At 43.9% G+C, this 21,040-nt stretch overlaps 1 protein-coding gene across 2 annotated transcripts in view; it reads right to left on the bottom strand.

Annotated features, from left to right (window-relative positions):
* The window catches only part of sorcs3a (sortilin related VPS10 domain containing receptor 3a), a 357,551-nt gene that overhangs the window by 147,747 nt on the left and 188,764 nt on the right, over positions 1-21,040 (bottom strand). The gene's annotated exons all lie outside the window — the stretch shown is intronic.

The raw sequence follows: 21,040 nt of genomic DNA, 5'->3' as shown, positions 1-21,040 counted from the left end.
ATAAGTCGCACCAGCCATAATATGCCCAAAAAAGTGAAAAAAACATATATAAGTCGCTCCGGAGTATAAGTCGCATTTCGGGGGCCAATTTAGTCGACAAAATCCAAGACCAAGAACAGACATGAACGAGCAACAACAGGCTAAACGATGCTATGCTAACATGACAAACACAAACGAGAAGCTGAGAACGGTCCTGATGTAACATTCAGAGGTATTTAAAAAAAACTATTACATAAATAACACGTTTATAAAACTATTTGTGTCACTCTAATTCATTAAATCCATCGATCGTCCTTTGTCAACAATGCTGTGTGCCGCGCCGCAGTTGAAATTATTCCACAGGCCCATACAACGACACATGAACTATATTTTAAATAACTATCATATAAACAACATTATCAAACCATTTGAGTCATTCCAAATCATTAAATCCATCGACCAAATTTCTCGTCTTTTATTGATCGTCCTTTCTCAACAATGCCGAGTGCTGCGCCGCAGTTGAAATTATTACATAGGCCCGTACAACGACATTTAAACTATATTTTAAATAACTATCACATAAAAAACAATATTATCAAACCATTTGTGTCACTCCAAATTATTAAATCCATCGATCAAATTTCTCGTCTTTTACCAATCGTCCTTTCTCAACAATGTCGTGTGCCACGCCGCAGATGAAATTATTCCACAGGCCTATACAACAATATATAAACTACATTTTAAATAACTATAACATAAGCAATGTTATCAAACCATTTGTGTCACTCCAAATCATTAAATCCATCGATCAAATTTCTCGTCTTTTGTCGATCGTCCTTTCTCAACAATGCCGTGTGCCGCGCTGCAGATGAAATTATTCCACAGGCCCATACAACAATATATAAACTATATTTTAAATAACTATCACATGAGCAATATTATCAAACCATTTGTGGCACTCCAAATCATTAAATCCATCGATCAAATTTCTCGTCTTCTGTCGATCGTTCTTTGTCAACAATGTTGTGTGCCGCGCCGCAGTTGAAATTATTCCATAGGCCCGTACAACGACATATAAACTATATTTTAAATAACTATCACAAACAACAATATTATTATCGGGCGCGTGCTCAGAGACTGTGCAGACTCACTCACTGACGTCCTCACAGACATCTACAACACCTCTCTGAACCAAGCCATCATACCAGCAATTTTCAAAGCTACCACCATCGTACCACTACCCAAGAAGTCACCAGCATCATCACTGAATGACTACAGACCCATAGCACTCACTTCCATCATGATGAAGTGCTTTGAGAGACTGGTGAAGGCCCACTTAACATCCACCCTCCCCACTACTCTGGACCCATACCAATTTGCCTACCGCCCCAAGCGCTCCACTGATGACGCCATAGCAACAGCACTCCACCTCTGCCTGGCTCATCTGGAGAACAAAAACAGTCACGCGCGGATGCTGTTCATTGACTTCAGCTCTGCGTTCAACACAGTCATCCCCCAACATCTGGTGAATAAGCTGAGTACAATAGGCGTCAGCACTTCACTGTGCAACTGGCTGCTGGACTTTCTAACGAACAGACCGCAGACAGTCAGAGTCGGAAACAACTCCTCAGCGACCACCGTCATAAACACCGGGGTGCCGCAAGGATGTGTGCTATCCCCCCTGCTGTTCACGCTGATGACCCACGACTGCTCTGCCAGATTTCAAACGAATCACATCATCAAATTTGCAGATGACACAACAGTGGTGGGCCTCATCAAAGACAACGATGACTCAGCATACAGAGAGGAGGTACAGCAACTCATCACCTGGTGTGATAGGAACAATCTGCTTCTCAACGTAAACAAAACAAAAGAAATCACTGTGGACTTCAGAAAGAAACAACCAACACACATCCCACTCATCATCAACGGCAGTGCAGTAGAGTCTGTAAAAAGCACAAAGTTCCTGGGAGTGCACATCACTGATGACCTTTCATGGACTACCAACATCACTGCGCTGGTCAAGAAGGCGCAGACACGACTCCACTTCCTGAGAAGGATGAGAAGAGCCGACCTCCCCACCTCTGCTCTCACCACCTTCTACAGAGGTGCTATTGAGAGCATCCTGACCAGCAGCGTCTCTGTTTGGCATGGCAGCTGCCTAGCTGCAGACAAAAAGGCGCTGCAGAGGGTGGTGAGGACAGCAGAAAAGATCATCAGGTCACCCCTTCCAGCCATTCAGGAACTGTACACTTCACACTGTACCAAGAGGGCAATGAACATCATCAAAGACACTACTCATCCTGCACACAGACTGTTCTCCCTTCTACCATCAGGGAAGCGGTACCGCAACCTGCGGTCCCGCACAAGCAGACTGAGTAACAGCTTCTTTCCTCAAGCCATCAGACTCATGAACACACTGAGGAAAACCACTTGAACATTCCAAAGTCACCATGCCACTTGGCATTTTACTCTTGCACCTTATATACAGTTATACACTTTTTCACTTTACTTCTATGACCACTGATTGTACTTCTGCTGCTGTGTATGTATGTGTGTGTGTGTGGGTCTGTATTGTCAATACTCTTATTACACACCGTGTGTGTGTGTGTGCGTGTGTGTGAATGTGAGAGAGAGTATTTTATTGTATAGTACTGCACATGTTTATCAGCATGTTAGTGTTTGAATAACTGCAATGTGTAAGTGTGCATTGTCTATGTTTATGTTGTGAATGAATATGTCAGAGAAAGAAATTGTAAATTCAGTATGAGTAAGTTAGCTGTGTGTGTGTGTGTGTGTGTTGTGTGTATGTGTGTGTGAGAAAGAAAGAGATTTATGTCAATGTCTTATTTAAATGTTTTTAGTTAAACTGCACATTGGAGACTGGTCAAACGCAATTTCAAACTTCTGTGGTAACCCTGTTACATAGGATTTTTGACAATAAAGTAAACTTGAACTTGAACTTGAACTTGAACCAATTGTGTCACTCCAAATCATTAAATCCATCAATCAAATGTTTCGTCTTTTATCGATCGTCCTTTCTCAACAATCCCGTATGCCGCGCCGCAGATGAAATTATTCTACAGGCCCATACAACAATATATAAACAATATTTTAAATAACTATCACATAAACAATATTATTAAACCATTTGTGTCACTCCAAATCATTAATCATTAAATCCATCGATCGAATTCTTCGTCCTTTCTGTAAACAACGCCACGTGTGCGGCACGGTGCGCCGCTGATGTCAGACTCGTCATCAGTTGCAGTTCAAATGATTCCACAGGCTCATATAACGATATATAAACTATATATCAAATAACTATAATACAAACAACAATTTTATCAAACCATCTGTGTCACTCCAAATCAATGAATCTATCGATCGAATTCTTCGTCCTTTATGTCAACAACGCCGCGCGTGAGCAGCTGATGTCAGCCTCGTGGGTCATTTGCGTCTCCTTTTATTCCACAGATGTAGTATATAAATATATTGTAGCGTTAACAAAGTACAAGGGAAGACGTGGGTTTAGTAAACGGCCCTTTATTTAACAAAACGAGAGTTCAACGAGCCAACAACTATGAACTGTAATGTTAAAAACATATAGAAGTTGCTACACAAAATAAAATATATATCAAATAACTATAACAAAAATAACATTTTTTTCCAAACCTTCTGCATCACTCCTAATCAAACTCTTCGTCTTCCGTGTCACTTTCGAACAAAGCCGCGATTGATGCCGGTAATACGTGGGGCCCTTCGTCATCCTTGTCGCTGATGTCAGACACCTCTTCAGTTTCAGTTGGAATTATTCCAGATTTTCTAAATCCTGACAAAATGATTTTGGGTATATCCGAAGCCCTCGCTTTGTCGATCCATCCAATGACGTCCAGAAATGTTGCACGTCGCATTCTCCCGGTTGCCGTGAAGCTGTGTTCTCCGTCCACCATCCACTGCTCCCACAGGTTACGCAGAACTGCTTTAAAGCTCCTATTCACGGAGACGTCAAGTGGCTGAAGTATTTTAGTACAGCCTCCAGGGATGATGGCAGGTATGGAGTTGAGGCTTTTTAATTTCTCTTTTATCTGTGGCGTGATATGCGCTCGTATGCTGTCCATCACAAGCAGAGCTTTGTTCGCTCTGAAGAAGCCATCTGGACGCCCAGTGTAGCACTTCGTAAGCCAAAAGTTCATCATTTCTTGATCCATCCACCCTTTCTCATTTACGGCGACGGTAACTGACTAAACTTTGGGCATCGTTTTTCGTTTAAAGACGACCATTGGTGGCAATTTTGAGCCATCTCCGCAACATGCCAGCACCACTGTCAAGTGCGATTTTTCATGGCCAGTAGTTTCTATATTAACACTCCTCTGCCCTTTTTCTGCAACACTTCGGCCCATGGGAATGTCGAACGTGAGGGTTATCTTGTCCATGTTAATAATATGATCTGATGTCACGCTATGCTCACTTACATGCTTCTTAATGAACTCACGGAAACAGTCGATTTTTACTTGGAAGTCTGGTGGGAGCGTTTGGGACATCGATGTTCTTGCTCTAATAGAGAGGCGATTGCCTTGCATGAAGCGATAACACCAAGAAGGTCCTCCTTTCAAATCTTTTATATTCATCTCCTTGGCCAGCACCTGGGCATGGCTTGAGAGGTAATTGCATTCCATGAAGCGGTAACAAGAAGAAGATCCTCTCACTACATTTCTCTCATACAACTCATATATATTCATGATTTTAGCAAATACCTGGGCGTGGAGACGCAACTGCACTGTTGATAAGCCTCTCCCAGTAGCACGTTGTTCAAGCACCCATGCACGAACTCGTTCTTCGAGCTGTGGCATGAAACTTAGCGGGCTAAAAACTTAGCTTTTAGCCCGCGATTAGCTCTTTTCGTTTTCTTCGTTTCGCTAAGAGTGGCCTCCGCTTTTCGGCAATCCCTTATAAGTTTCTCACTAACTCCAAACTTTCTTTCTGCTGCTAGATTGCTGTTTTCGGCAGCATATTTCACAATTTGAAGTTTGTAACCTGCAGAATAGGATTTTCTTTTGGGTGCCATTTTTGTTAAGCTCTTCCCAGTTGATGAGTCACGGCCAACAGTGAAATTTAGAGCGCCCTCATCCAGTTTCGTCTGAAAATAAAGTTTTTTGTTTTGTTTATTTGGCTGTTTCATCAAAGTCAAAGTCTGCTTTATTGTCAATTTCTTCACATGCCAAGACACACAAAGCGATCGAAATTACGTTCCCACTATCCCACGGTGACAAGACATAGTAGACAATATGCATACAAGTAAACAACACAAAAAATAAAAACAAGAAGACACAAACAATGAATAAATAAGAGTGATGAATAAATAATAAAGAAACAAATAACATAATATAAGAAGAGCAAAAATGGAGCAAGTGTGCATACAGCAGACAGTGGACATGGATATAGCGCTTTAAAGTGTTAATTGCTTTATTTTATTTTTTCTCTATTTTTCATGCTTTGAATATGCACAAGATAAAGATATAAATGCATGTGAAGTGATCAACTGTACTAAAACTAACATGTGAAGTGGTCAACTATACTTGTAAGTGATGTGTTAATGATCAAGTAAAAATTTGTGAAAAACAATATATAAGTCGCTCCTGAGTATAAATCGCCACCCCCCCCCCCCCCCCAAACTATGAAAAAAAACCGCGATTTATAGTCCGGAAATTACGGTATGCAGATTATTTCTAAGTAACAGTCTTTGTTTTTTTGTTTATGGGTAAAAAAAAAAAAACAACAAAAAAACAACACCTCTCACTAGTACCAGTTTTCATTATACGTATATCCATTGCTATACTGGTACTCAGAGTACCACCCACCCAAAACAAAATGTTTGACCTTTCAGTCCCATGAAACAGTATGAAAGTGGTCATTCAGTATTGGAAAGTTCTTTATGTTTTAAACTATCAGCTCATTGATTGAGTAAAACAAACAGTGAATGACCTGAGGGCTTTTGAGACATGTGAAGAGACAAGTGTTTTCTTTCCAATTTTCTTCGAGGTCAAGGAATGGATTGAATGTTAGCTGGAAGCACACCTTTGTCAAGAATTTTGTGAAGTTGAAGTGAAATACACTGCAACCCATGGACATCTGATGTTTCCTGAATTGGCGCTCTGATTCTTCCACCTTCTGTTTAAAAAGGTCCCTCGCTGGAGCATTCGAGTTGACGTAACATCGAAGCAAGCAGGATACGTACGTCATCTCTTTGGACAGTGACATATGGACCAGCAGGCACAGCCTCTGCCTGCTCTGTTCATCAGTTCATTGACATCTTGGATTTTAAAACCTCTAGGCTGTCACACAGTATGCTTCATAATTTCCCACTCTCACAAATAAATCAAATACATGGTCACTCAGCTGCCACAAGAGCCTAGGGATTTGGTGACCCACTTGATTGGAAATGTTTATTTAGACATGAAAACATGTTTTATTTTTAAGTCTCATTTAATTGTTATCTTGGTAGGACGCACAAAGTTCTGTATCACTTTTCTTGAAAGGCAGACTTCCTTTTCTTCTCTCCTACTGTACTCTAGTGAAATTAAGTAAATAGTAAATATTGTACGGCGGCACGTTTAGCACGTTGCTTCACAGCTCAGAGGTGCAGGGTTCAATTCCAGTTCCGGCCTTCTTGTGTGGAGTTCGCATGTTCTCCCCGTGCCTACGTGGGTTTCCTCTGGTTGCTCCGATTATATCACACATTCCAAAAACATGCATATAATGCATACCACCTTTTTGCTTCCTACTCATGTGAGTCACTGGCATCACTGCGCTCCTTATGCAAATTGTTCTAATAGTGTACAATATCCTTCAACATGATCAACGCAGCACACCACACACTTCACATCTGTCACTGACAATAAATCTTGTCCCCCAAAACAGAAGTCTTACGCGATCAAAAATGACATGTCATGACTGACCCGTGAGAGACGGGGAGTGCCATCGGGCATCCAGATTGCCAAAAAGAAAAAAAAAAGAGAAGTGAGTCTCGCTGTTCATGTCTTGGATCACTGTCACAATGTAATTTCTACTGTTTTGATAATTAGATGACACATAATGTATACAAAATATCAGTCAGGTGGTCCTCTTTTTCTGAAACTGTGTTCTTTCGAATCTTGAGCAATAAAGTAAGATGTGATAAAAATATCATTAGTAGTATTGCACATTCAGTTTTTGTTCATTCTTTCTTTCTCATTTTATGTCAAACCAAAGTAAAGCAGATAAAATGATGGAGTCATATAAATAGAATATACTGTATGTCACACAGTCACAGGGCGATGATTTCAATTTTGTTTAAGTTCATGCGTACCGATCACTTACACATATTCTACAGTACATTGCAATGAGTGCTCAAATGCATGACACAAAGGATTTCTCACATTTTAGTTAATAAAGAATTCGGATTTGAGGTTATTGGATTTATTAGTCCTGCAGGGATTAAGTCATACAGTTTATGAATGTATTTTATGCATTGGTCTGCATTTGATTTGCCTTCACAACCTTTACAGCAAAAAAAAAAAAAAAATACACAGGATTTGAGTTAGATCATACACAGGTGGAATGAGAAATTGTTTCATTTTAAGACTAGTCTCTCGGAGTGAATCTTGGGTACGAATCACACAATGACAGTTTTGATTTAATCTTAAAGTGGTTTTCTGAAAATACTTAGATGCAAGTGTGTGTAATTTAAACAAATTAGGTTGAGCATCTTTGCATGAGATGATGAGTTAATGCTTGAAATAAATTAGGTTGAGCATTTTTGCATGAGATGAAAAATAAACGAGTTGTGATCAAATGACTTTTCTGCAGCTCTACTTCCTTTGAATTCATTGAGGAAATCAACATGTAGGGGTTGCAGTGATGTGGACATTTCCCTGTGGCGCAGAGTGATACACGGTTTCAAAAAAAGCACAATCACCTCACACGTACTCAGTTAATCGCTAACCCTGTTGCTTGCTTCCTGCTACTTTTCAACTGTGAGAATTCAGCTCCGTCTTTTAAATAAAACCATTTTCACACAGTGCTAGCTAGGATACAAATCATACATTTCTTTAGCTCAAAGAAATTGGTAAACACAGAAAGAAACATTCATTCAACACACACCAAAAAAAAAAAGCAACCAATTTGTGACAGGATGTCTCTGCAGGAGTTTTTATTTATTTATCAGCAGCATCATTAGGTCTCATGGGATTTCCATGGTACGTATTGCAGACATGCTGTTCTCTACCAGTAGTCAGTATGCTCTATTTTGCAGTGATAATAAGACATATATGGCTTCTGATTGTGCAGAAAACAAGGAGGTAAAATGTCAGTACCCCTGCATCTATTTCATAATTTGTTGTGTTCATTGCAAATTGTAAAGGTCAAATACTGAAATGAAGAACCATGTTCACACTGCTAATGTTTCAGATTTTAGCAATGTTTGCTTACCAACTAAAAGTGACCTAAAGTATGTGCCAGTTGACTGTCTTGCATTTACAATGAATTAAACATGTTTTGTCTGACAATCTGAAACTGCTCTAACAATGAAAATATAACTGATGCTGACTGAAATTGGAACAATACATTAAGTGTCCTCATAAATTTGAGTGATTGTAACATCATGGCTTTGTTTTTGTGAATTGTCAGGCTCGTGCATGAAAGAGGCAAAACATATCTCTTGCATGATAGATTGTTATGTCAAAGGCAAATGGTGATTTTTATCACTTGTACTTAAGTGGAAAATAAGAACAAAATTCCATGGTGTGCACAATTAAACTGCTTTTGTCGGCATAATCTTGACATGAGCACGCAAAAGGACATCTGGTTTGCTATGATTGATGGTGCACACACAGTACGCAGAAGTTAGATTAATACGATGGAGAGAGGGTGTCTTGGGAATGAGAGGGATTGCTTGTTGCCAAAACGGTTTTGTTATTGAAAGAATAGAGTTGTGGCGGCAGTCAGGCTGGGGCAGGTGGGTAATGTGAACACAGGGCCAAAGAAGAAAGTTTTTTTTTTTCTCCACTCTTTGCTATGGGCAACGTTCTTGTCATGCTTTACCACTTCAAAAGGGTTGTCAATAAAGCTTACGCAATGCTAACAGTATTGACAAAAATGACAGTGAACTTCAAAAGCACATTGTTAAGATGGAAAACAAACTGCTGCTTACTTTAGATTCTAGTATGTGTGAGAATTATTATTATTATTTTTCCATGGAAGAACAAGTGTCATCAAAGTATTTTCTCATGTCATGGAAACGTGAACCACAACTGGAGGTAAGCCAAAGATGACAACACGGGAAAAAAACCTGTCATGACATTATATGTGCATGTGCAAAATATGAAATTCTGTATCACGAAATTGTGCCTTTGAAGACAGTATGTAAAATATATGTAAATATGAAAAATTACGTAAAATTAGCATTGTAGTTGTGCCATTACATTTTTAGGTTTTGTCATCAGTGATAATGTACTCACTACAACTATAGGTAATGCTCTATTTAAGGCACATTATTGTTGGATGCACCTCAGAAGGATAAAGGAAGTCAGGATAAAAAGCTGGTACAGTAATCCCTCATTACATTGCGGTTCATTTATCGCAACTTCGATACATCACAGATTTTTGCCCCCCAAAAAAATCAAAAATTCAAAACAAAAATTCTAAATTGAGGAATTATGGCACAAAAGATGCCTGCACACCAGCAGAAGGCAGGGCGTGCCCACACAATTGCAGTACGTACACTTGTACCTTGTTATAAAAAAGAGTTTTAAAAACATATTTACAGTATTGTTATTGTAACTTGTTATAAAAATTGTTATAATAAAATAGTTCTAAACATAGTATTTACAGTATGTACACTTGTACCTTGTTATAAAAAAGTTGTTATAATAATAAAGGAGTTCTAAAAACATATTTACAGTATGTATACTTTAGCTATATATGTCGCACGCACACACACACGCACACACACACACACATAATATTTATAAGTTTGAAACTATTATTTAATGTTCTAATGATAACATATGCAGTTATATTGTTTATTATACATTTATTGATACATCAAAAAAATTATGTACATTAAAAATGCCATTTTAAAGGGTCCTAATGCTGTTTGCTTTGCACAAACGGTAGTATTTATTTAGTGATGGCAGCGGAGGTACGAACGGTACGTGTTGCGTGCAATCCTGATTGGTTTCTGCCCCGATCTACGTAAAACTAAATGTCCTCTGATTGGTTCATTGGGTTACTGATTGAAACTTTACTTTATTGATCCCGGGGGTGCGAAATTCAGGCCCCAGCCGTATTCATGCAGAGATGTATTATCTATGTGTGGCGGATGCCACACAAAACAACTTTACAAATTTGCACAAACGATAGCACAGTGTAGCCTTGGTTTTCGAACGTCCCAGTTTTCGAACAAATCGGTATTCGAATAAAAAATTCGAGATTTCTTTGCTTTGGATGTCGGACGAAATTCGGTTGTCGAACCTCGCGAGATGAGCCGAGAGGATCCGCATGCCAACTGACTCCGTTCGTTATTACGTTCTCGTTACTCTGAGGATTGCATCAACTTTAATCATGCCTCCAAAGGAAGCAAGTGGGAGCAGTAAAGCCATCCTAAACAACAAAGACGCTCCTAAAGCAATGCGACACTGAGCGCCCGGCGCGCTGCGGTTGCGAAAAGTACGGTATACACCACTTGCCTCATGCGTGTTCACTGTGTTTGTATGCTGTAGTAGGGAGCGACTTAATTTTTCTATAAGCGGACAAGGGGAGGAGCAAAATATTTTACACACTGACAGTCAATCTGGTGACAGACTGTGATTGTTTTGGCAACTAATTCTAATCTTTAAACAGTTGTGAACAATTCAATTGTCCACCATTATTTTTTATTTGACCGTACGTGCGTTATTATTATTCATCTTTAATTAGCTGTATGCTTATTCATATGCATGCATGTGACGGAAGTTTACTAAAATAGACGTTTCCTTTTTTATTTTGGATGTATAATCTTTACATTCATCCCAAATGTGAATGTTAAAAAGAAATAAAAACGTTTGTTTCTTCATGCAGGAGGTGGAAAAATTATACTCAATTGAAGTAAAGTAATTTTTCTTAAATCCTTTTAAAAAGAGATTAACGATGACAGACATATTGTTAAACCCCGAATGTTTTATGGATGTAATGCGTGAGTGTGTATGCATGTGTGTGGGTGCGTGTGTGTATACACACACACACACGCACACACACACACACACACACACACTCATATATATATATATATATATATATATATATATATATATATATATATATATATATATATATATATATATATATAGTATATGTAATTTGTAATAGTATATATATATATATATATATATATATATATACTATTACAAAAAAAAATTCAATCAACAATAATAAAACCATAAGGAGTAGATAATCACATGTGGAAAAAAGTGTCATTATCTCTCCTTTGTAAGGCCAAGGTCACTGTCTGTGTTGTACTGATCATGTGTTTAAAATTAAGTCCATTAAAAGTATAGCGAGAAAGCGTGTCTGCTTCAGTTCAATAGAGCACAGCAGCGATATTGCAGCCAGAAACAGGGACGCTGAGCACTAAAGGTACTTACCATCTGGAGAGCCAGTGAGCTGAAAAATGCACTGCACAGCTGAAAAACCTTTTTGAATCCAACCCAATACCACCTTTCAGACTGGGCAAAAGTGAAGAACGATGTGAATCTTATTAAGTATAATAGCTTTTTAGGTCATGTTTATGTGAAAAAGCATTAATTTGTGATCAGTGGTAGTCCAGGCTTTCAGGGCTCCAACTAGCCTACAGTAATTCACGTCAATTAATTTGATGTCTTTGAATAGGTATGAGAACATGGTGAAAATGGAAAAAAAGACAAAAGAAACGGGCATTTTACATTTAACAAGGCACGCACACGCGCAGACGCACACTCTCTCACACACACACACACACACACACACACGCACACACACGCACACACAGACTTTGTTGCAGATTGGGCATGTGTAGGTTGCAGTGGTAGTGGTACTGGCATCACTGGGTATGGAAGAGATCCTCCTGTGTCTCTGTTGTTCCCTTCTGACAGTCCTCTCCTCTCCTAGTTTATAAATTTCAGCTTGGCAGTACTGCCACCAGAGGTTACGGTCAGCAGCAACGGCCTCAAGGTCATCTGGCTTGATGTTACACTTCCTCAGTGAGGTCTTCAGTTGGTTCTCATACCACTTCTTTGGCCCTCCTGCCAAACGACGACCACAGTGTAGCTGGCCATATAGCACTCTGCGGGGGAGCCTGTCTTGGGGCATTCAAACTACATGACCAAGCCAGCGAAGCTGGTACTGGGTGATTGTGGCCTCTATACTTGTGCAGTTGGCCTTTGCCAGTGTCTCAGTGTGAGGCACAAGATCCTGCCAGGTAAGCCCGAGCATGCGCTGCAGGCATCTTATGTGGAAGCTTTCCGGGGACTTCATGTGGCGGCTGTATGTGATCCATGCTTCGCAGCTGTAGAGGAGGGTGGTGACGGCTTTGTACCCAGCAACCTTGGTGTGCAGATGCAGATGGTTGTTCTGGAACACCCAGCGCTGTAGTCTCCCAAAGGCTGCTGATGCTTGCCTGATCCGGTTTTGGATCTCACGGTCGATGTTACAGTCATCGAAAAGGATGCTGTCAAGATATTTGAGGGGGGGTGGGGGGGGTGGGGTTATTGTCAGCGGCTTGTGGTCGATGGTGAAGATGATTGGGGTGGATGGAGTGCTGGAACCCCACTGACAGACCACTTCTGTCTTGCCAATATTGATGGACAGCCCCATCTTACTGTAGGCCTGAAGAGCCACAGAAAGGATGGACTGGAGGTCCTCTAGAGAGTGTGCCATAAGAGTCCAGTCGTCAGCATACTGCAACTCAAGGACCTGCACTATGGACAGCTTGGTGGTAGCCTGGAGCCTCCTGGTGTTAAAAAACGTGTCCATCCAGCCTGACGTCCACTGCAAAACCGCTCAAATCACATCAAATCAAATCAAATCAAATCAAATCAAATCAAATCAAATCAAATCAATCTTTATTTGCCAACTTTGAGCATGCCAAACAAGGAATATGACTCCGGTAGATCTCAGCTTCTGTACAACATTTAGGTAGCTAACAACATTCAGGACGACGTGCAAAAATTTACAATCATTCTCAGACATCCCCTGATCTTAACTCCCTGGAAGGCAAGGAAAAACTTAAAACTCCTATTAAGGGAAATGTGAAACTTTAAGAAGAGACCACAAATGAGACGATCCCTCTTCCAGGATGACAAGGCTGCAATGGATGCAGAGAGGACACATAGTACACATAATATGGACAATCCAAAGATAAAGCATTGAGAGCACGATGTTATTGCACAGTAATGTCTCTGAGACTTTGAGTGGTGTGAGTTCATCAGAGCGACAGCCTGGGGGAAGAAGCAGTGTCTGTGTCTGCTGGTTTTGGTGTACAGCGCTCTGTAACGTCGTCCGGAGGGGAGTAGTTCAAACAGACTGTGACCTGGGTGAGAAGGGTCTGTAAAGATGTTACTTGCACGTTTCCTGGTCCTGGACAGGTACAAGTCCTGGATAGATGGAAGGCCGGTCCCGATTATCTTTTCTGCAGTCCTGATTATCCATTGCAGTCTGTGCTTGTCTTGTTTGGTGGCCGATCCAAACCAGACAGTGATGAAGGTGCAGAGGATAGACTGGATGATGGCAGAATAGAAAGTCTTCAGCAGCTCCTGTGGCAGGTTGAACTTCCTGAGCTATCTCAGAAAGTACAGCCTCTGCTGGGCCTTCTTCCAGACAGAGTCTATGTGGCTGGTTCATTTCAGGTCCCGAGTGATTGTGGATCCCAGGAACTTGAAGGTGTCTGTGGAGAGAATAGCATTTCTGTGGATAGTGAGGGGTGGAAGTGGTGAAGGGTCTCTCCTGAAGTTCACTGACATCTCCAGGGTCTTGAGCGAGTTCAGCTCTCGGTTTTGGCTGCACCAGTGGACCAGTCGCTCCACCTCCTGTCTGTACGCAGTCTCGTCACTGTCCCGGATCAGTCCGATGAGAGTGGTGTCGTCTGCATACTTCAGGAGCTTCACAGAAGAGTCACCTGAGGAGCAATCGTTAGTGTAGAGAGAGAAGAGCAGTGGGGAGAGGACGTACTCCTGGGGGGTGCCAGTATTGCTAGTCCGGGTGTCGGATGTGATGGTCCCCAGCCTCACATGCTGTCTCCTGTTGATCAGGAAGCTGGTGATCCACTGACAGGTGGAGGCAGTCACTGCGAGCTGGATGAGCTTCTGGTGGAGGATGTCAGAAGCGATGGTATTGAACGCCGAGCTGAAGTCCACAAACAGGATCCTGGCGTACGTCCCTGGGGTGTCCAGGTGGTGCAGGATGTAGGATGTTGACCACATCGTCCACCGATATGTTTGCCCGCTAAGCAAACTGCAGTGGGTAGAGCAGGGTGCCCGTGATGTCCTTCAGGTGGTTCAACATTAACCTCTCGAAGGATTTCATAACCACAGATGTCAGGGCGACAGGTCTATAGTCATTCAAACCTGCGATGGCAGGCTTCTTGGCCACCGGTACGATGATGGAGCTCTTGAAGCACCAGGGCACCAGGGCACCTCACACAGCTCCAGGGAACGGTTGAAGATCCGTGCAAAGGTGGGTGCCAGTTGTTCAGCACAGACTTTCAGGCAGGAGGGGGACACGCCATCTGGGCCTGGTGCCTTCCTGACCTTTTGTCTCCGGAACATCTGACATAACTCCTCCTCGCGGATCTGAAATGCAGGCGTTAAACAGAACGGGAGCCAGTACGCATTTCTTTTGCACCCCTGTGCATACCGGGAAATGCACAGACTCCTGACACTCAGGCCATCATCCCATTATGGAACTGATGGAGGATGTTGACAAATTTGGCTGGACAGCAAACTTAGCAAGCACGTTTTGCAGGAGCTCCCTATCAACAGTGTTGAAGGCCTTGGAGAGTGTTAGAAAAATGTATATATATGTTATCATGCGTTCTCTAATTAATGCTTTACTGCAATATTACTGCAATATATGCTTGCTGTTTGGCCTTGCTGTTTTTATGTTGTGCAACAGAAAAGAAAGGTTACGGCTGGGTCACGAGAGAGGTTACGTCTGGGTCAGGCAGGACGCAGCTACCAACTGGCAACTCAGCAAAAAGAGAAAATCTACCGAGACAATTCCTAGAAACAACACGCCTAACCGCAGTTTTACACTCTCAGATGGAACAGCAAGAGAACATCACGTTTCCTGTTTTGATCACAGAGGCAAAGAGAGATCCTGATCGCTTAAATTGTTTTGCAGATATTGCCATATAAGTACGTAACACCTTGTGCTTTATTTTTGCTTACGAGACAAAGCCCACATGCTTTCGCCCCTCCCTTAGGGGCTTTTGTCTCACATTGTGGGTAGGACAAATCGAAATAAAAAGAGCAGGAGTGCATACAGATATTTAGTGTAGTGAGATTGTTGTAAGCTATCTGTACTGCACTCCGAGCGAGCATTCAAATTAATATTCTTGTCTCATTGTGATTTTTGTTTGCTGATTCTTTTCTCTACTTTATAGTACATATGTCAGTAAAATAAACCTGACAGAGAGGTCGATAAAGGCTAAGAAAAGGTCCTGATGTGCCTTGTAAAGATCATAGTGACCGTACTCCTGTTCTTCCTGAACCCACACTGCGACTCGGGTAGCATTACTTCTGTTATGTTGTTGATCAGCCTCGATAGCATGACCTTTGCGACCACCTTTCCAGCAACATCAAGGACTGCAATCCCCCTGCTTTTGTCACAGATGGACTTGTCGCTCTTATTCTTATATATGGTAACAATGATGGCATCTTTCCACTGCTGGGGGATGATCTCATCTTCCCAAGCCCTCAAAATGTACTGATAGATGGTGCTTGTCCAGAGGTTGCCTCCCTCTTTCAGGAGTTCAGCAGTGATGCTGTCAATGCTGGGGGACTTGTTGTTTTTTAGGGAGTGTAGAGCTGCGAGAACCTCCTTGAAGGATGGTGGCTGACTGAGATTGTGGATGGGGGTGCATTCAGGTAGGTCTTCCAGAATGGTGTTGTCTGTGGGAGAGTGTTGGTTGGGGAGGGCTTCGAAGTGTTCAGCCCATCTCAACAGAATCTGGCTTTGATCTTTCAGGAGTGTAAGACCATCTGCTGTTTTCAGTGGTGTGACAAAGCAGCTTCCCAGGCCCTAGATGCTTATTATGGAGTTGTTGAAATTGTGCATGTCTTGTTTGTCTGCATACGTTTGTATTTCCTGAGCCTTTTGTGTTTACCATTCATTCTGCAGGGTTCTTATGATCTTTTGGACTTCCCTGCGATGTGTTTGCCACTGCTGCTTAAGGGTGCCGGCCAACACCATGTCCATCGAGGACTCCAGTCCATATCCTGATGTTCTGGTCAACCCGAGCATTGAAGTCGCCAAGCAGGAGTATCTTATCAGTCCTGGGGATTTGACAGATTGCCTCATCTAGTGACTGATAGAAAGAGTCCTTAGCATTATTGTCAGATGGTAGAATTGGTTTGTATGCACTCAGAAGAGTGACAAAGCGCTTCTTTGCTAGGGGAATGCGGAGGGTCATCAGCCTCTCACTAATGCCGACAGGTGTTTCAGTCAGGCTTGGAAGGAGGGTGTTCCTCACTGCCAGTCCCACACCATGCAGATGTTGTCCATCAGGGGTGTACAGTTTCCAGAAGAAGGTGTAACCCATTCGTTCCTCCTATATAGATCCCTCATACAGAAGCTTGGTCTCACTTAGAGCAGCTATATCGATGTTATATCACCTCAGTTCAGCAGCAACTCCTGCGGTGGGGCTTGTCACAGCTGCCAGCGGAGTCCAGGATGGTTCTCATGTTCCATGATGCCAGCTTCAAATTGATTGCTTTTTTATTTCGACTGCAGGGTGAAATCTCCCGTTAGGCGCAGTAACCTATCCAGGAGTGTCTTGAGTGGGCAATTTCTAGGCCACCTTTCCTAGCCGGCCACCTTTCCTAGGCTTCTCCCCAGTTGGGGTGAGCAGTCCAGTCCTAAATAAGGTTGCTCAGTCACACAGGGGTCTGCCGAGAGCAGCTGCCACTCAGTCCCAGTTGCTAGCGACCATAGATGTGCCGCTACTGTGCAGGGCGCTGGCTGGAGGCTTCCAGTTGATTCAAACCTGCCCCCGTCACCAGGCACCCCAATGCCGTCAGACTTTTGGGCTTCACTTATGGTTCCAGGTGGAGTGACACCAAGGTCAAAGTGGAGACCTGCGCTTGAAAGTTTTTAAAGTGCAGCAGTGGTTGCGCGTTCCTCAGTAGCATTGCCTTGGCTGTAGAAGAGTGGGTTCCAGTGGCTAGGGAAGCCCATGATGACCGGAGCTCTCCTACAGTTGCAGGAGGCTACTGGAGCTCCAGTCTTTCGGAGGACCACCTGTCGTGCGCCGCCACACACGTTGTTTTTCTCTCAGTGTGCTCTCCTTTCCTTTGTTTCCGAGACTTACTCACCAGGCAGCGGGACAGTGGTTGGTCAATGCCAGGGCGTGTCCACTCCACATGGGCTTGTACATTAGACCTCTGGGGACCACTGCAACTCCGAGATCCCCTACAGTTTAGTTTGGAGTTCATCCTAAATGTTGTGGATTTATTGTACATTGTATGTGGTCGCCCTCAGCTGATCTGGACACCACTTGATTGCAGCTGTGAATGTTTGTTTACACATGCCTTTACACAACAGGGTTTAATTCGGGAGCCCCTGCTGTTTTCATTGTATCATCTGCCTTTGGGTTCCATCTTTAGGAAACATATTATTTCCTTCCACTGACACATCTGTTGTTTTGAGAATGGATTACCAAAAGCCTTAAGAATGGTTACACCATCTGCAGTGTTTGCTGTATGTTGCCTTGTATATATCGTATTACTTCTAACTTTCTTCAGCAATCGCTTTCCACTGTGCCATTCTGATTAAAATTATACTTGGTTTATAGGTGATTTTAGTTTTAGCTTGGTATTGGAACTGCTTGTCACGTCTCGTCCCCAACGGCTCCACTATGTGTCTGTTGTCTTGGTTTCTGTCTGTGTGCTCGCCCCTCCCCTCCTGTGTGCCCATGATCAGTGTGATTGTTCCCACCTGCCTCTCGTTACCTGTCGTGTATAAAAGTCCTGTCTTCCCCTCAGTCCCTGTCGGATCATTGGAATTGGTATTGGTATTGGTTTTGGTTTTGGTTGCTGTCTTGATGCCGTCATGTCCTGCTGTCTTCTTGTTTCATGTCCCGGTCAGTCAGTCAAGTTATTGTTTGTTAAGTCCTGTCAGTTTGCCTTTTGAGTTGCTTCAATAAACCCTGCTCCAAGCTGCACTTGGTCGTCCTGCTCCATGCTCCACAACCGATCCGTGACAGAATGATCCGACCACAACAACGACCAGCGCTTGGACCCCCCTAGACCACCAGCTTCCACTGCGACGCCCGGTCCACGTCCGAGCAGGTTCCAGCGCCATGGGCTTCGCGGCATCGTTGGGACTCTGCTGCCAGAACGCCGGACCCGTGGCCACCATCGGACTGCTGCTGGCGCCAGCGGCTTTGCGGCCGCGATCGGACTCTGGTGCCGCGACGCCGGACCCACGGCCGCCGTTGGAGTGCCTCCCGGCGTCATCGGACTCACGGCCGCCATCGGGCTCCACCCCAGCGTCGCAGGACCCGCGAACGTCAGCAGGCCTCCAAGCCAGCTGCGTCGGACCCGCGATCGTCCCTGGCTCCACTCCCACTGCTGCGGCGCGTGATGGCTCTTGCCGCCACGCACAGCCCCGCCTTCCGAATGCCACCGATCGCGGTACGGACTGTCAGAGTTGCCGCCGATCGAGGTACAGACTTCCAAGTCGCCGCCCGTGTGCGGTTCGGTTCCCCAAGTCGCCGCCCGTGTGCGGTTCGGTTCCCCAAGTCGCCGCCCGAGTGCGGTTCGGTTCCCCAAGTCGCCGCCCGAGTGCGGTGCGGTTCGGTTCCCCAAGTCGCCGCCCGAGTGCGGTTCTGTCCCCGAAGTCGCCGCCCGAGTGCGGTTCTGTCCCCGAAGTCGCCGCCCGAGTGCGGTTCTGTCCCCGAAGTCGCCGCCCGAGTGCGGTTCTGTCCCCAAAGTCGACGCCCGAGTGCCGTTCTGTCCCCGAAGTCGCCGCCAGAGTGCGGTTCTGTCCCCGAAGTCGCCGCCCGAGTGCGGTTCTGTCCCCGAAGTCGCCGCCCGAGTGCGGTTCTGTCCCCGAAGTCGCCGCCCGAGTGCGGTTCTGTCCCTCAAGTCGCCGCCCGAGTGCGGTTCTGTCCCTCAAGTCGCCGCCCGAGTGCGGTTCTGTCCCTCAAGTCGCCGCCTGAGTGCGGTTCGGTTCCCCAAGTCGCCGCCCGAGTTCGGTTCCCCAAGTCGCCGCCCGAGTGCGGTTCGGTTCCCCTAGTTTTTTTTTGGGGGACGTCGGGAGCCGTCCCTTGTGGGGGGGGGTTCTGTCACGTCTCGTCCCCAACGGCTCCACTATGTGTCTGTTGTCTTGGTTTCTGTCTGTGTGCTCGCCCCTCCCCTCCTGTGTGCCCATGATCAGTGTGATTGTTCCCACCTGCCTCTCGTTACCTGTCGTGTATAAAAGTCCTGTCTTCCCCTCAGTCCCTGTCGGATCATTGGTATTGGTATTGGTATTGGTTTTGGTTGCTGTCTTGATGCCGTCATGTCCTGCTGTCTTCTTGTTTCATGTCCCGGTCAGTCAGTCAAGTTATTGTTTGTTAAGTCATGTCAGTTTGCCTTTTGAGTTGCTTCAATAAACCCTGGTCCAAGCTGCACTTGGTCGTCCTGCTCCATGCTCCACAACCGATCCGTGACACTGCTTACTTGATCTCAGAAATGCGTCATTCATTCTTCATCCGAGGTTTTTATCTCCTTGCTATCGCTTCCCTTGTTTAGGATCATGACTTTTTATTTTTATTTAAAATAAATATATAAGATTGTGACCCCCACCCCCCCAACACACACAGACACACATAGTACACTTTTTGTAACGTACACCATGCTTGACATTTTCCTACATTAGTGTTTGTGGGTAGACAAGTAAAACAGATTTTTTTGTCTCCGTCTTGTTACTAGAGAAGAGCCCACACAAACACTGCACTTCTTGCTGCAGCGCAAGAGTGGAAACAACTCACCCAGTGTGCTTCCTAACACATATTAATGCTAATTAATTCGCCTTCTTTCAGTGCACAGCAGATTACATATGTAATAGCCCACGAAATCTCAATTGAACTGAATTTATGTACCTTTTAAAGGAGACATGTAAAATGTACTTTTTAATTGTTCGTATGCAATTAATTGAATCTTTGGTGGGCATATCTGTGAACAAGCTGTTCTGGATTTGTTAAATTCTGTGTGTCTGGCCATGAACTGGGCCCTATTTTATGATGGAAACACTGTAATGCCAAAGCCAAAAAGCTAAGTGAAGCTGTAGTGTTGGAAGCAGAGGCATCGCAACATGGTAGGCAAGATAGGCAATTTCCTCTGCCCCCAGGGTGAAGGAGCCCTCACGGGACAGATGCCAAAAGTATAACTGCCGAATAGGAGAAGTCAACCCAAGATATCAGAACTTCCAATTGTCATGTCTCCGTTCTTCGGCAATGACCACGCTGAGCGTTTTTGCCACATTCTGCCATCTGCTAGTCTCATGTGTGTGTCACATTCCGTGTGTTGTTGTCTGTTGGTTGTCATGGTATCCAATCACATGTCTGTCCCGCGTCTTCACTCTTGTCCCTCCCTGCTTGTGTTTCCTCTGTGTCGCGCAATCACCCAATCACTGTTACCTGTTCCTCTTTTTAACACCATATATTTAATGCTTGTCACTCCCTGCTGGTTCATTCTGTTCAGTACTGTTATGCTACAGTGTGTGCTCCTGTTTACGTTCCTGATCCTCCCGTGTCACTTGATCTCCCCTGCTCACGATCACGGTACTAGTGTTTATTTACCCGTGTGCT

This window comes from Syngnathus scovelli, chromosome 5 (assembly GCF_024217435.2).
Source record: "Syngnathus scovelli strain Florida chromosome 5, RoL_Ssco_1.2, whole genome shotgun sequence".
Lineage (NCBI taxonomy): Eukaryota > Metazoa > Chordata > Actinopteri > Syngnathiformes > Syngnathidae > Syngnathus > Syngnathus scovelli.
The sequence above is the reverse complement of the archived record's forward strand: the minus strand, read 5'-3'. Positions and strand labels throughout refer to the sequence as shown.